The 15,067-nt window shown below is 46.1% G+C and overlaps 1 protein-coding gene across 1 annotated transcript in view; it reads right to left on the reverse strand.

The window, feature by feature from the left end:
- LOC112075469 (fibulin-2-like) overlaps positions 1–14,481 on the reverse strand; it is a 37,052-nt gene extending 22,571 nt beyond the window's left edge. The window contains exon 1 of the mRNA XM_024142469.2: positions 14,407–14,481. The gene's annotated coding sequence lies outside the window, so the exon portion shown is untranslated. The remainder of the gene's footprint in view (positions 1–14,406) is intronic.
- Between the last annotated feature and the right edge of the window lie 586 nt (positions 14,482–15,067).

The following is a 15,067-nucleotide window of genomic DNA, read 5'->3' on the forward strand; positions in this document are numbered from 1 at the left end:
AAATCAGCCAAGACCTCAGATTTATTTTTTTGACAATTTCAAGCAATTTCCAAAACTCCTGAAGGTACCACGTTCATCTGTTACAAACAATAGTATGCAAGATAAAACACCATGGGACCACGCAGCCATCATACCACTCAGAAGAGAACGCGTTCTGTCTCCTAGAGAATTAACGTACTTTTGGTACGAAAAAGTGCAAATCAATCCCAAAGATACAAAGATTGTACTTTTTGGGAAATGTCCTCTAGTCTGATGAAACAAAAATAGAAACTGTTTGCCATAATGACCATCATATGTTTGGATGAAAAAGGGGGATGCTTGCAAGCCGAGGAACACCATCCCAACGTGAAGCCACGGGTGCCAGTCAACTAGTAATGTTTCCGAGGAGGGTACGGGTGGGCTGAGAGGCTCGTCTCCAAATATGTTAGTTGTAGAAGGGTGAGCTCTTAATGAACTGCAAGGGGGGGATTGGGGATGAGAGGTAGGCACTTGCAACGATTAAATAGATGGCAGTGCAATGGCTACATTGCGAAGGGCAATTCAACACTGTGAGAAATGCGCATTGGATGCTTAGTACCGTTATTTTGCACAACTATGTAGATACTCGATGGATATACAGATGCGGAAGAGAGAGGAGATGAGGGGAGTGAAGGAGGTGGAGTGAAGAGTCCGGAGACGAAGGAATGAGCATGAACGCGGGGAGAGAGAAGAGGAGCGGAAGTAGGAGGACGGGGAGAGGAATGAGTTGAGAGAGAGAGAGAGATGAGAGAGAGAGAGAGGAGGAGAGAGAGAGAGAGAGAGAAGAGAAAGAGAGACGAGAGAGAGAGCGAGAGAGAGAGGAAGAGAGAGAGTGTGTGTTCACGTTATAGGATACGGCTGAATGATAGGCTTAGTCTACATCTTTAGCGAAAATTTGGTTAAAAGGTTCTCAGCCTGTTCCACATAGGAGAACCCTTTTTTTGGTTCCCGGTACAACCCTTCACGTAAGAGCCCAACGTTGAAAGGCTAATAGAACCAAAAGGTTCTTTTCCTGGAAACCCAAAAGTTACCAGAGGCCCAAAAAAGTGTGTCGCGTATATCTCAAAAAGAGTCACCACTGTGTTTCACTCCAATATATAGCAGTACCACTGAGTGGTTGGCACGCATGAACCTCCTCCTCTCTCTTCGGGTTGTGTCTGGTGATAGCTCGAGGTATTCATCAATGATTATTATAATGCCATAATCGGCTGATTACTAGACTCTAACCCCCAGGTGTCATGATAACTAGCACTTCTGTATATCAAAATACCATTTCGTATAAAATTCTAGTCTTATCCACCACTCGACTCGAATAGTGTTCCGGATTTGTGTGTGTTAGAATTGTAGTAGATGGTCCTAAACCAGGTCTCAACATGGATTACACTTGATGTGGGTCCGCTGGTAGTGTTCGAGCGAGTAGGTTGTTGGTATGGGCTGCCTTTTACTGTTACGCTTGCCATTTGGCCTTATGGAATGCCTGCAGACTAAACTTAAACTTGAGACTCTGTCCCCCTGTTGCTCATTTTTTAGTGATGTGAGGGGAGTTGGTAGGAATTTTGTATTTTGGTTATTGCCTTGTAAAGGTGGGTAATGCAAGTTTCTTGTGTGTGTTTGTAGTGTGTTGTGTATTTAGAGTCGTGTGTGTGTGTGTGTGTGTGTGTGTGTTGTGTGTGTGTGTGCTGGTGTGTGTGGATTGCTGTTCTGTGAGTGGGCGTTGGTTATGTTGATTGTGTTGGCGTGTGTATGTTGTGTGTGTGTTGTTATATATAATCTCGTGATCGTTGTGAATTGGTCTTGGTAGTTTGGTCTCTAATCATTGCTTAACAATAAGAGCACCGGTGTATAATGATGATGTGACATACCACCTGCAATGGATTGGGGAACAAGCCTCCCGGAGCTGGTAAAAGAGACTTGGGGCGGGTCCTACCAGTCTAGCTACACAACATCGCAATTGACAACTAACGCGATCAAGCACTCCACAATCCACACAAGCCTCGGAACCAGTAACTGACACAGCTACACAATCGACCGTGATCACACTGCAATCAATCACACATGAGAACCAGTCGACCGCTGATGCGAATCAAGCGGTGATGTCGTTTCCATTGAGACCTTAAGATGCATAAATACTTAGTAGCATAGACTCTAGCGGAAGCTCCAGGCTGGGTTTGTTGGCCAATGGTGTGTTGGTATAGTATGAAGCTTGGTGGTAGGGTGCTCGAGTGCCTAGCGAGACCATACAGGTCGCAATGTGAGTGGTGGGTATGTGGGTGATGGTGGGTGCTGGTTGGTTGGTGGTGACAGAATGGATGGCACGTGATTAGACTGCTTCCAATTTGCTGAGTAGGAGTATTGGAAGCCTATTTTGTTAAATGACATCGCCGAAGTCAAGGCATCGGTAGTGTTAGTGAGTGTTCAGTTTTTTTACAAAGGTATGTTTGGCAGCTTGTGGTGTGATTGATGTGTGTGTAGAGGTAGTGGTCGTTTTGTTGCATGATTAAGTGTGTGTGCGGACCGAATGTGCTCACTAGATTAGGTAAACTTACCTATCTAGATTTGTAAATTTTGTTTAATTAGTGAGGTCGCTATACTTAGATGTGCAAAGATCATGGAAGGATGATTGTATATTCAGTTTCGTGGCGTATACCTAGAACAGTCCTAAGAATGTGAGTTATTTATGTAAATAGTTAGTCTTCAAGGGCAGTTATTCGTAGAGTGGCTTTAAGCGCTGTTTCCAAAGGTTTTAATGTATTGTTATTTGGAAGAACTGTAGTCTGGGACAGTAGGTAAGGGCTAGCGATCTCTCGGTTGCAAGAGCATGCATTTGGGTATTTAACGGTTTGCATTTAGGGAAGAGCAGTTGGAGGGCCACAAGAAGAGAGAGTGTTTGAGTGTAATAGTTTGAACGTGTTGCATTGAAGCTCCGTCTGGAGGTTAGTTGATTGTCACCACCTCGTTTTGTCCATGGAATAACCAGACTGGGTGTGCGTCAGAATATGATGCAGATATGTGTCGTCATGCGTAGAGGTGGATCAGAAGAATCACCAGCTCTAGGCAATGGTAGTGCGACTGATTGCTGATTTGATGGGGTTATGATGCATGGAGTATGTAGAGGTAGTTCGGTGGCGTGCGTGGTGGGTGGCCGAGAATTGTAACCCTGTTGGGCCCACTCCCAATAGGAGACTGGCCAGAAGGTCCGGATAACAGGCCCTCCCATATTGACACACTGAACTATGTCTGAGAAGTAGTTGTATGTACCAGGCGATGCGCAGTCATTTTTGAGTGAAACCATTGACAGTAGGTTTTAAGTGCGCCTGTTGGCCAGGTCTTTAGATTTTCCCATGATGTCAAGCAAAGAGGCACTGAGTTTGAAGGTAGGCCTTGAAATACATCCACAGGTACACCTCCAATTGACTCAAATGATGTCAATTAGCCTATCAGAAGCTCCTAAAGCCATGACATCATTTTCGGGAATTTTCCAAGCTGTTTAAAGGCACAGTCAACTTAGTGTATGTAAACTTCTGACCCACTGGAGTTGTGATACAGTGAATTATAAGTGAAATAATTTGTCTGTAAACAATTGTTGGAAAAATGACTTGTGTCATGCACAAAGTAGATGTCCTAACTGACTTGGCAAAACTACAGTTTGTTAACAAGAAATTTGTGGAGTGGTTGAAAAACGAGTTTTAATGACTCCAACCTAAGTGTATGTAAACTTCTGACTTCAACTGCATGTATATATATATGTGTGTGGCCACATCACCATGGATATTTAGTCAAAGATGCCCTCTAGCCTTGAACTGTTAATTCAAAATTCAAAACTCTGTCTGTCATGATTGCTTTCTCAGTTTTGTTGGCAGTTGATTACAAAAATGATATTATTCTATAGCTGTGGTCACTGGAATAGGAGAGAGACTGAAAGAGAGCGAGAGAGTAAACAACATTCTGTCTCATGAATTTGTTTTCTACTGTGCTCACTGTAGGGAACATAAACTTTGGCCCAAATGACAACCTATTCCCAATCTAGTGCACTACTTTTGACTATAGCACTATGTGCCCTGGTCAAAAGTAGTGCACTTAATTGGGAAGACGTTACCATTTGGGACACAGACAATAACTTCATAGTAACCCCATAGTAACTCAGACCTTCATGGTGTTACTGTGAGTTGAAGCAGGTTGTGTTTCTTTTGGGAAGGAATAAGTCAATATTATATCTTCATATGTTAACAAATACATGCTTTGTTCATTTTGGCATGTTTATCTGCCTACAATACACACTGTAGTGTGCGTACATCGCAAGCCCATACATAGTAAGTCAATAGGGCTAACTGGCTAGCTAGCCAGATAGCCACAAATAAATTGTTAGCTAGCTAGTCTAGCCTCATGTTAACGTTCCTGAACCTGTTTCTGTTTTGGTATGCTTGTTTATATGGTCAGGGGCGTGAGTTTTGGGGTGGGCAGTCTATGTTTTCCTGTTTCTATGTGGTTTTGGGTTGCCCTGGTAGTGGCTCTTAATTAGAGCAGGTGTTTTGCGTTTTCCTCTAATTAAGAGTCATATTTAGGTAGGGTGTTTCTTCACTGTTTGTTTTGTGGGTGAATTGTTCTCCTGTGGTCGTCCTATGTATGTACCATACGGGACTGTTTGGCTGTTCGTTCGTTTTGATGTAGTCTGTTCCTGTCGTGAGTTCTACGTTTAGTTAGTTTTTAATTCATGTTCAGGTTTCGTCTACGTCGTTTTCTTGTTTTGTAAATTTTTTGTAAGTGTTTGTTTTCGTGTTTTGCCATCGTTTCAAATAAAGAGATGGCTTATTTCGGTGCTAGGGTTCCCTATATGCTTGCGTATTGTCCCTGGAGTCCTTCTCTCCTCTCCTCATCTGAGGAAGGACGGACAATCAGTCCTTACAGAATCAACCCACCAACCTAGGACCAAGCGGGCAAGGGGAATGCTCAACAGAGCAACAGGATTTCTGGAACTTGGGAGGAAAGAATCCTGGACGGTAAGAGACCCTGGGCTCAGTCCGAGGGGAATATCAGCCGTCCCAAGGCGGAGTTGAGCAGCGAAGGCTGAGAGGCCGCTTGGTATGAGGAGGCGAGCGCGGCGACGCGGTTGGGAGAGCCCGTGAGTCCAACCCAAAAATTTCTTGGGGGGGGCACACGAGGAAGTGTGGCAGCCGGGTAGGAATACCTGAAGCCACTCCCGTTGCTTAATCCGTGGAGGTAGAAAGGCGTCGTACTTCGGTAAGACACCGTGTATGCCGGTAAAGCGCAACGGTGTCCCCAGTACGCGTGCCTTAGCCCAGTGCGGGCTATTCACCTTGCCGCACTGGAGGGCTAAAAGTTGGGCATCCGAGCTGGATTCATGAAGCCGGCCCAACGCATCTGGCCACCAAGTGCGTCTCCTCGGGCCGCATACATGGCAGCAGCCTTACGAATGGTGTCCCGGGTTACGCCAGCATAGGCCAGTGCGGGCTATTCCACCTTGCGCAACTGGCAGGGCTACGGGCACATTCAACCTGGGTAAGGTTGGGGCAGGGCTCGGTGCTCAGAGCACGTGTACTCCTTCAACGGTCCCGGTATACCCGTGTCCACCTCCATGTAACCAAGTCCCTCCGGTGGCAGCCCCCCCGTACCAGGCCTGTTCTCTCCGGGTTCTCTCTCAGCTGTTTTCCTCCTCTCCAGCGCAGCCAGGCCCTATACCACGCACCAGGCCTACTGTGCGCCTGCAAGCAGGGCAGAGTCGGCCGTCTGCCCAACGCCTGCTGGAACTGCCCGTACTGCCCAGCGGGGCCTGAAAACTGCCCGTCTGCCAGCGGCGGCCTGAACTGCCCGTCTGCGCCAGCGGCGCCTGAACTGCCCCGTCTGCCCAGCGGCGCCTGAACTGCCCGTCTGGCCCAGCGGCGCCTGAACTGCCCGTCTGCCCAGCGGCGCCTGAACTGCCCCGTCTGCCCACGGCGCTGAACTGCCCGTCGCCCAACGGCGCTGAACTGCCCGTCTGCCATGAGCCATGCAAAGCTGCCCGTCTGCCATGAGCCCTGCAAAAAGCCGCCCGTAATGCCAAAGAGCTACCAGAGCCTTCCGCCAGACCGGATCAGCCAGAGCCTTCCGCAGACCGGATCACCAGAGCCTTCCGCCAGACCGGATCAGCCAGGAGCTTCCGCCAGACCGGATCAGCCAGAGCGTCCAGCAGGACCTGCCAGAGCCGTCCAGAGGACCTGCCAGAGCCGTCCAGCCAGGAACCTGCAGAGTCCCTCAGGCCGGGAACCTGCCAGAGTCCCTCAGCCGGGACCTGCCAGAGTCCCTCAGCCGGGACCTGCCAGAGTCCCTCAAGCCGGGAACCTGCCAGAGTCCTCACCGGGACCTGCACAGTCCCCTCAGCCGGACCTGCCAGAGTCCCTCAGCCGGGACCTGCTCAGAGTCCCTCAGCCGGGACCTGCAGAGTCCCTCGACCTCGGGACCTTGCCAGAAGTCCCTCAGCCGGGATCTGCCAGAGTATGCTCAGCCGGGACCCTGCCCCTTGTCCGCGGTGCTGCCCCTTTGTCCGGTGTGCCCCTTGTCCCGGGCTGCCCCTTGTCCCCGGTGCCTGCCCCTTGTCCCGGTGCTGCCCTTGTCCCGGTGCTGCCCCTTGTCCGGTGCTGCCCTTGTCCCGGTGCTGCCCTGGTCCGGGTTTGCTGACCCGTGTCGGTGCTGGGCCCCTTGTCCCGCTGGTGGCTGCCCTTTCGCGGTGCTGCCCCTGTCCTCCCTTCCGGTGCTGGCCGGTCATTTAGGGGATGTTAGTTTGAGGTGGTCATGGGCAGGTGGAAGACAAAGCGGGGAGTGACTATGGTGGTGTGGGACAGCGTCCGGAGCCTGACCACCAACCGTGGTCGTACTGCCCACCAGACTCCCCTGGAATTTGTGACTGGTGCGCCCGCGTCGCAACCTTGAGGGGGGGGTTCTGTAACGTTCTGACTGTTTTCTGTTTTTTGTAATGTGTATAGTGGTCAGGGGTGGTTTGGGTAGGGCAGTCTATGTTTTTCTGTTCCTATGTTGGTTTTGGGTTGCCTGGTAATGGCTCTATTAGAGGCAGTTGTTTGCGTTTCCTCTAATTAAATAGAGTCATATTTAGGTAGGGTGTTCTCACTGTTTGTTGTGGTGATTGTCTCCTGTTGTCGTCTTATGTATTGTACCATATCGGGACTGTTTGGCTGTTTCGCGTTCGTTTGATGTAGTCCTGTTACTGTCCCGTGAGTTCTACGTTTAGTTTAGTTTATTCATGTTCAGGTTCGTCTAAGCGTGTTTTCTTGTTTGGTTAACTTTTTTGTAGTGTTTGTTTCGTGTTGCATCGTTTCAAATTAAGGAAGATGGCTTGATTTCCTAATGCTGCGTATTGGTCCACTGACTTCTCTCCTCTCCTCAATCTGAGGAGGAGGACACAGTCCTTAACTCCATGATTACCTTGCATTACTTTTAGGTCATTTTTTACTTTTAAAATATCTGGTTAGGCTAAACTCAGCTAAAAAAGAAACGTCCTTTACAGGACCCTGTCTTTCAAAGATAATTCGTAAAAATCCAATAACTTCACAGATCTTCATTGTAAAGGGTTTAAACACTGTTTCCCATGCTTGTTCATGAACCATAACAATTAATGAACATGCACCTGTGGAACGTCGTTAAGACACTAACAGCTTACAGACAGCTTGCATCTGTGTGGAACGAGCCATAAGCATGCTGCAAGGAGGCAGTGAGGACTGCAGATGTGGCCGGGCAATAAATGTCAATGTCCGTACTGTGAGACGCCTAAGACAGCGCTACAGGAGACAGGACGAACAGAACATTTTGAACATCTTGGCTCTCTCTAATTCTCTCCTTCTCTCTTTCTTTCTCTCTCTCGGAGGAACTGAGCCCTAGGACCATACGTCAGGACTACCGGGCATGATGACTCCTTGCTGTCCCCAGTCCACCTGGCCTTGCTGCTGTCCCAGTTTCAACTGTTCTGCCTGCGGTTATGGAACCCCTACCTGTCCCAGACTGCTGTTTTCAACTCTTAATTATCGGCTATGAAAAGCCAACTGACATTTAATTCCTGATTATTATTTGACCATGCTTGTCATTTATGAACATTTTGAACATCTTGGCCATGTTCTGTATAAAATCTCCATCCGCACAGCCAGAAGAGGACTGGCCACCCCTCATAGCCTGGTTCCTCTCTAGGTTTTCTTCCTAGGTTTTGGCCTTTCTAGGGAGTTTTTCCTAGCCACCGTGCTTCTACACCTGCATTGCTTGCTGGTTTGGGGTTTTAGGCTTGTGTTTCTGTACAGACTTCGAGATATTAGCTGATGTACGAAGGGCTATATAAAAAAACTTGATTGATTGATTGAGGACGGACAGCTGATCGTCCTCGCAGTGTCAGACCACGTGTAACAACACCTGCACAGGATCAGTACATCCGAAACATCACACCTGCGGGACAGGTACAGCATGGCAATAACAACTGGCGAGTTACACCAGAACCGCACAATCCCTCCATCAGTCGTGAGGTAAATTACAGTAGAGGGAGTACTGCTCAGCGTGAGGTAATACAGTAGGGGGAGTGCTGCTCAGCGTGAGGTAATACAGTAGGGGGAGTGCTGCTCAGAGTGAGGTAATACAGTAGGGGAGTGCTGCTCAGCGTGAGGTATACAGTAGGGGGAGGGCTGCTCAGCGTGAGGTAATACAGTAGGGGAGAGTGGCTGCTCAGCGTGAGGTAATACAGTAGGGGGAGTGCTGCTCAGCGTGAGGTAATACAGTAGGGGGAGTGCTGCTCAGCGTGAGGTAATACAGTAGGGGGAGTGCTGCTCAGCGTGAGGTAATACAGTAGGGGGAGTGCTGCTCAGCGTGAGGTAATACAGTAGGGGGAGTGCTGCTCAGGTGAGGTAATACAGTAGGGGGAGTGCTGCTCAGATGAGGTAATACAGTAGGGGGGAGTGCTGCTCAGCGTGAGGTAATACAGTAGGGGGAGTGCTGCTCAGAGTGTGGTAATACAGTAGGGGGAGGCTGCTCAGAGTGAGGTAATACAGTAGGGGGGAGTGCTGCTCAGGTGGAGTAATACAGTAGGGGGAGGGCTGCTCAGGTGAGGTAATACAGTAGGGGGAGGGCTGCTCAGCGTGAGGTAATACAGTAGGGGGAGGGCTGCTCAGGTGAGGTAATACAGTAGGGGGAGTGCTGCTCAGCGTGAGGTAATACAGTAGGGGAGTGCTGCTCAGGTGAGGTAATACAAGTAGGGGGAGTGCTGCTCAGCGTGAGGTAATACAGTAGGGGGAGTGCTGCTCAGCGTGAGGTAATACAGTAGGGGGAGTGCTGCTCAGCGTGAGGTAATACAGTAGGGGGAGGGCTGCTGACCCCCTCCAAACAGAAGGACTTCTGAGTTCTAATAGAATATCATCACCAAGGAGACAGCTGCCATTAGAATCATGATTTCATGAAAAACTCAGTAACCATGGCTGCAGGGTTTCATCTGTATTTTTCCTCTATATGTTTTAGCATACAAATAAAATTTGACTTGATTTGATTTGATTTGCAGCCCCGGTGAAAGTCACAGGCAATTCCTTGGCACACAAAGGACATCAGAGATTCCTTTCCTTTCCCTCCCTCCATCTCTTCTTTCCCCTCCCCTCCCAGTCCAGCTGATTTCGGATTACACCCTCATGTCAACCTGATCAGCCAGTCTCAGCCAAGGGAAGGGACATGCCTTCTATCTGGTTCCAGACACATAATGTCTTTGTTTTAATGACCTGGAGATGAATGGTACATTTGTTTTCAGGATAGGCCAACTAGTGATGCATGGGTTGACTCATAACTCGCAGTCCCCGCGGATAGTCATTAAATATTGTGTGGATGAATAAAGAGAGAACAATACCTTTAAAAAAATACATAAATGTATCATTATTGTGTAATTTATATCTAGACTACATGGAGGTKTGTCATTATTTTATGCTATCTGTCATTAGTGCATCGGCCTGACCTCCAGGGCCTAGCTGTAACCTGAGTCAAACAGCCAATCCCAAAATGCTTTTGGGAACGGGCAGAAAAAGTTAACAATCCAYGGAGGCAAAAAGGACAATGTCGGAGTTTAATTCAATAAGAGAAAAGCTGTGAAAGGTAGAGTTGAAAATAAAAAGAAGGGAGGCCCAGAAAAGTAACGTTTGGGAAAGAATTGGTAACAGAGGATAAAAGGCTACGTCATGTGTGATGATTGTGAAGCACTACAAATTCCAGTCACAAGATGGGGACATGAAGTGAACTGTAGCCTACTGTTCAGATGCTTTGTGAGAGGTTATAGACCTACGGTCAGTGTCCAGATTTCAGTTTCCATTTAACCACTTAATATATAGTGCAGAGTTAAGCACTTCTTCCTGTAAAACTATCAGCTCTACTGACGCTATCTAACTGAGCATTGGCATTCTCTCCAGATGCTGAAAGAAACACCTGTTGACTTGGGAACAGAAATATGACTTATGCTCAGTTAGATAGCGTCAGTAGAGCTGTTGTCTTTATCAGCATCATAAAAGCTGATAGTATTTAAAACCAAATAAAATACGCATCCAAGCCGAACTGAAGTCTGATCAGAAACATGTTGGGTCGTTTTCACAGCTTTCCATTTCCTTACAACCGCTCAAACTGACGTCATTTGGAAATTTTGCGCAATTTTTTTTCTCCAGCTAAGAGTTATTGCATTGTCTCCCCGGTCCCTAAACGTCTTTGCTCCACGAAGGAAGCAGAGATGACAGAGGAAACTTTACTGACGTCAACTATATAGACATAGTACCACGGTATGAGTCATAATACCCATAAAACCTAGCAGTCAAATAGGTAAATGGTTCTAATCGTTTTTCCACCATTCATTTTTCCCATAGGAACACTTAAAATAAGGGCTGTGTTTCATGTAGGCTTACCCTGACGTTTTGATGACCATATAAATCTCTCTAGAAAGGGCCTCCCGAGTGGCGCAGTGGTCTAAGGCACTGTTTCGCAGTGCTAGCTGTGCCTCTAGAGATTCTGGGTTCAAGTCAAATCAAATCAAATCAAATTTTATTAGTCACATACACATGGTTAGCAGATGTTAATGCGAGTGTAGCGAAATGCTTGTGCTTCTAGTTCCGACAATGCAGTAATAACCAACAGTAATCTAACCTAACAATTCCACACTACTACCTTACACACACACACAAGTGTAAAGGGATAAAGAATATGTACATAAAGATATATGAATGAGTGGTGGTACAGAACGGCATGGCAGATGCAGTAGGATTGGTATAGAGTACGGTATATACGTATGAGATGAGTACTGTAGGGTATGTAAACATAAAGTGGCATAGTTTAAAGTGGCTAGTGGTACATGTATTGCATAAAGATGGCAAGATGCAGTAGATGATATTAGAGTACAGTATATACATATGAGATGGGTAATGTAGGGTATGTAAACATTGTATTAGTGGCATTGCTTAAAGTGGCTAGTGGTACATTTTTACATAATTTCCATCAATTCCCATTTTTAAAGTGGCTGGAGTTGAGTCAGTATGTTGGCAGCGGCCGCTAAATGTTAGTGGTGCGGTTTAACAGTCTGATGGCCTTGAGATAGAAGCTGTCCAGGCTCTGTCGCAGCTGGCCACAACTGGGAGACCATGGCGGCACACAATTGGCCCAGCGTCGTCTGGGTTAGGGGAGGGTTTGGGCGGCAGGGATGTCCTTGTCCCATCGCGCACTAGTGACTCCTGTGGCTGGCCGGGCACAGTTCATGCTGACACGGTTGCCAGGTATACGGTGTCCTCGAACACATTGGTGCGGCTGGCTTCTGGGTTAAGTGGGCATTGTGTCAAGAAGCAGTATGGCTTGGTTGGGTTGTGTTTCAGAGGACGCACGGCTCTTCCGAGTCCGTATAGGAGTTGTAGCGATGCGACAATAATGGGAGAAAACAGGGTAAAGAATTCAACAATGTTAAATGTCTAGGACAAGGTGACTTTGCTAATTAGCTGCTAATGTGGCTTTCATAAATCCCTGCTAGTGTTAAATTGACACAATATCTGTTTGCAAAGGTGATGGGAGTTTGCAGGGATTTGTAGTTTTGAATGATGTCTACTTTGATGCTAATTAGCTTTTTCGAATCTGAGTGTAAATAGAGCCGGATATATTGATAAAAGTCACCTTGTCCGAGAAAGATTTACATGGTTTTTAAAACGTCATGCCAGGGTAAACCTACATGAAACACAGACCTTACTTTAAGTGTTTCTAAAATCCCCTATCTGAAAAATAAATGGTGGAAAACGATTGGAACCATTTCCGTTTGACCACAGTGTAAATAGAGCCGTAAATAATGTTGTCCCACTCCACTGTGTAAATGTTGTCCCACTCCACTGTGTAATGTTGTCCCACTCCACTGTGAATGTTGTCCCACTCCACTGTTATGTTGTCCCCTCACTGTGTAATGTTGTCCCCACTCCACTGTGTAATGTTGTCCCACTCCACTGTGTAATGTTGTCCCACTCCACTGTGTAATGTTGTCCCACTCCACTGTGTAATGTTGTCCCACTCCACTGTGTAATGTTGTCCCACTCCACTGTGTAATGTTGTCCCACTCCACTTCAATGACTGTGCGAAATTGCTGGATTTGGCAGGAACTGGAACAAGCTGTAGTAACACATTGATCCAGAGCATCCCAAACATGCTCAGCGGGAAGTCATGTCTGGTGAGTATGCAAGCCACGGAAGAATGGGATATTTTCAGCTTCTAAGAATTGTGTCCAGATCTTGGAACATGGGCCGTGCATTATGGGATTTAAATTGCCATTGATAAAATGAAATTGTGTTCATTGATAAAATGAAATGTGTTCATATAAAATGAAATTGTGTTCATTTATAAAATGTAATTGTGTCATTGATAAAATGAAATTGTGTTCATTGATTAAATGTAATTGTGTTCATGTATAAAATGAAATTGTGTTCATTGATAAAATGTAATTGTGTTCATTGATAAAATGTAATTGTGGTTCATTGTCCGTAGCTTATTGCCTGCCCATACCATAACCCCACCACCACCACCACCACGGGGCACTCTTGGTCCACAATGTTGACATTAGCAAACTGCTCGCCACCACCACACCACCACCACCATACCACCTACCACCACCACCACCACCACCACCACCACCACCACCACCACCACCACCGAACACCACCACCAACACCACCACCACCACCACCACCACCACCAACACCACCACCACCACCAACACCATACACGTGGTCTGCGGTTGTGAGACCAGTTGGACACATTGCCAAATTCTATTAAATGACCTTGGAGGTGGCTTATGGTAGAGAAATTAACATTCAATTCTCTGGCAACAGCTCTGGTGGACATTCCCTCAAAAGACTTCTTGATATGCAACAATTCCTCTTGGCAAAGGAGAAAGTATCACTAACTGGGATGTAAACAAATTTGTTCACAACATTTGTGAGAAATAAGCTTTTTGTGTGTATGGAACATTTCTGGGATCTTTTATTCCAGCTCATGAAACATGGGACCAACACTTTACATGTTGCATTTATATCTTTGTTCAGTGTATAATTACAGAAGAGAAGCTGAATATATCTAATTACAGACGAGTTGAGCAACAAACTGCCTGCCAAAATGTCGGAAATTATAAGCAGAAACATATCTGAATCAGGCCAAAAAAATGCACCCTGTCAAAAAGCTCGTTCTGCCATCTGACTGTAGCCTACAGCACATGTTCTATATTAGCGGGTTAGAGTCGGGCGCGGAACTCAGATTTACACTTGATCACATATAGTCGGACGGTTGCTGATGGGTTACTAGCAATTGCGTGCAGAAACAAACAGCTGACCTGAGCACCTCTAAGGCCTACAATACACCATAACCAACAATTCACATCCTGGTCAAAACTCTTGATATTAATTATTGGCAACCAGTTTCATATTTTGCAACAACGTTACACAGTAGAGTCTGCATTGTAACCTATTGTTGTTGTGCTACAGCTTTCACAGCATTGATTTTGTCGTAATCTATTGTACATTTAAAAAAAAAAAGCTTGGACAAGGGTAATAAATTACTTGTTCTCCATAGATGCATTACCTATACATGGCTGCCAACGACCTGTCGGCTTGGAAAAGTAATTCGCGTTATTTGAATTCAGGAATCAAGAGTTTAGCACTTGGCCAAGACGTTTTCTAACTCATTGAAAGACTTTCATTCATAGAGTCGCTAAAGCAGGTCAATTCAACTGTTGATCCATTTCTGTGACAGGCGCAGTTTATGACACACAAACCATGACATTTGAAAGTGCAACAAATATCCACAAAAGCGCGTCAGACTATTCACAATCCTTTAAAACTAACGGTGAAACTATTAAAGCATTACCTTGGCCATGGGATTGAAGAAAATAGGCTGCAGTACAATCGCTGGTTAGTACAGTACATACCGTCTGAACACCRCTGCTCTCTGACTAATGTATCTCTGGATGGACCTCTGCTACTTTATTCATTGAAGGGGGAGGTACAGACCTTTCCGAGTCCTCACGGACATACCCTCTACCTCTCCATTGACTGTCCTATTCACAGCCTAAACAACGGCCCGTCCCGCCTTTACGGAAAGCCTATTGTAAGGTCTTTGATCATTTTTTTATCAAATCAAATAAATGGCATATCCCTGTTTAAATAAATAAAGTATGTTTTGTGTTGTAACAAACTGGCGTTTAGCGTAACAATGAGTATTTAACAATGTGCTACTGTGAAAAACGAAATAAAAAGAACACTGGAATCATTTAAAATCTGGATTAATGAACAATAATCTATAACGCTGTTACAGTAATGTAAGTACGCTATAGTACACTTGATCAAGGGTTGGAGGACCATCAGGTCATTGCTAACATATATATATATTTTTGACAACACCACAACATGGTAGCACCACAACATGACAACAACACAACATAGTACCAACACAACATGGTAGCAGCACAACATTACAACAACACAAGATGGTAGCACCACAACATGACAACAACACAACATAGTACCAA

The sequence above is a fragment of the Salvelinus sp. IW2-2015 genome, unplaced genomic scaffold (assembly GCF_002910315.2).
Source record: "Salvelinus sp. IW2-2015 unplaced genomic scaffold, ASM291031v2 Un_scaffold3183, whole genome shotgun sequence".
NCBI lineage: Eukaryota > Metazoa > Chordata > Actinopteri > Salmoniformes > Salmonidae > Salvelinus > Salvelinus sp. IW2-2015.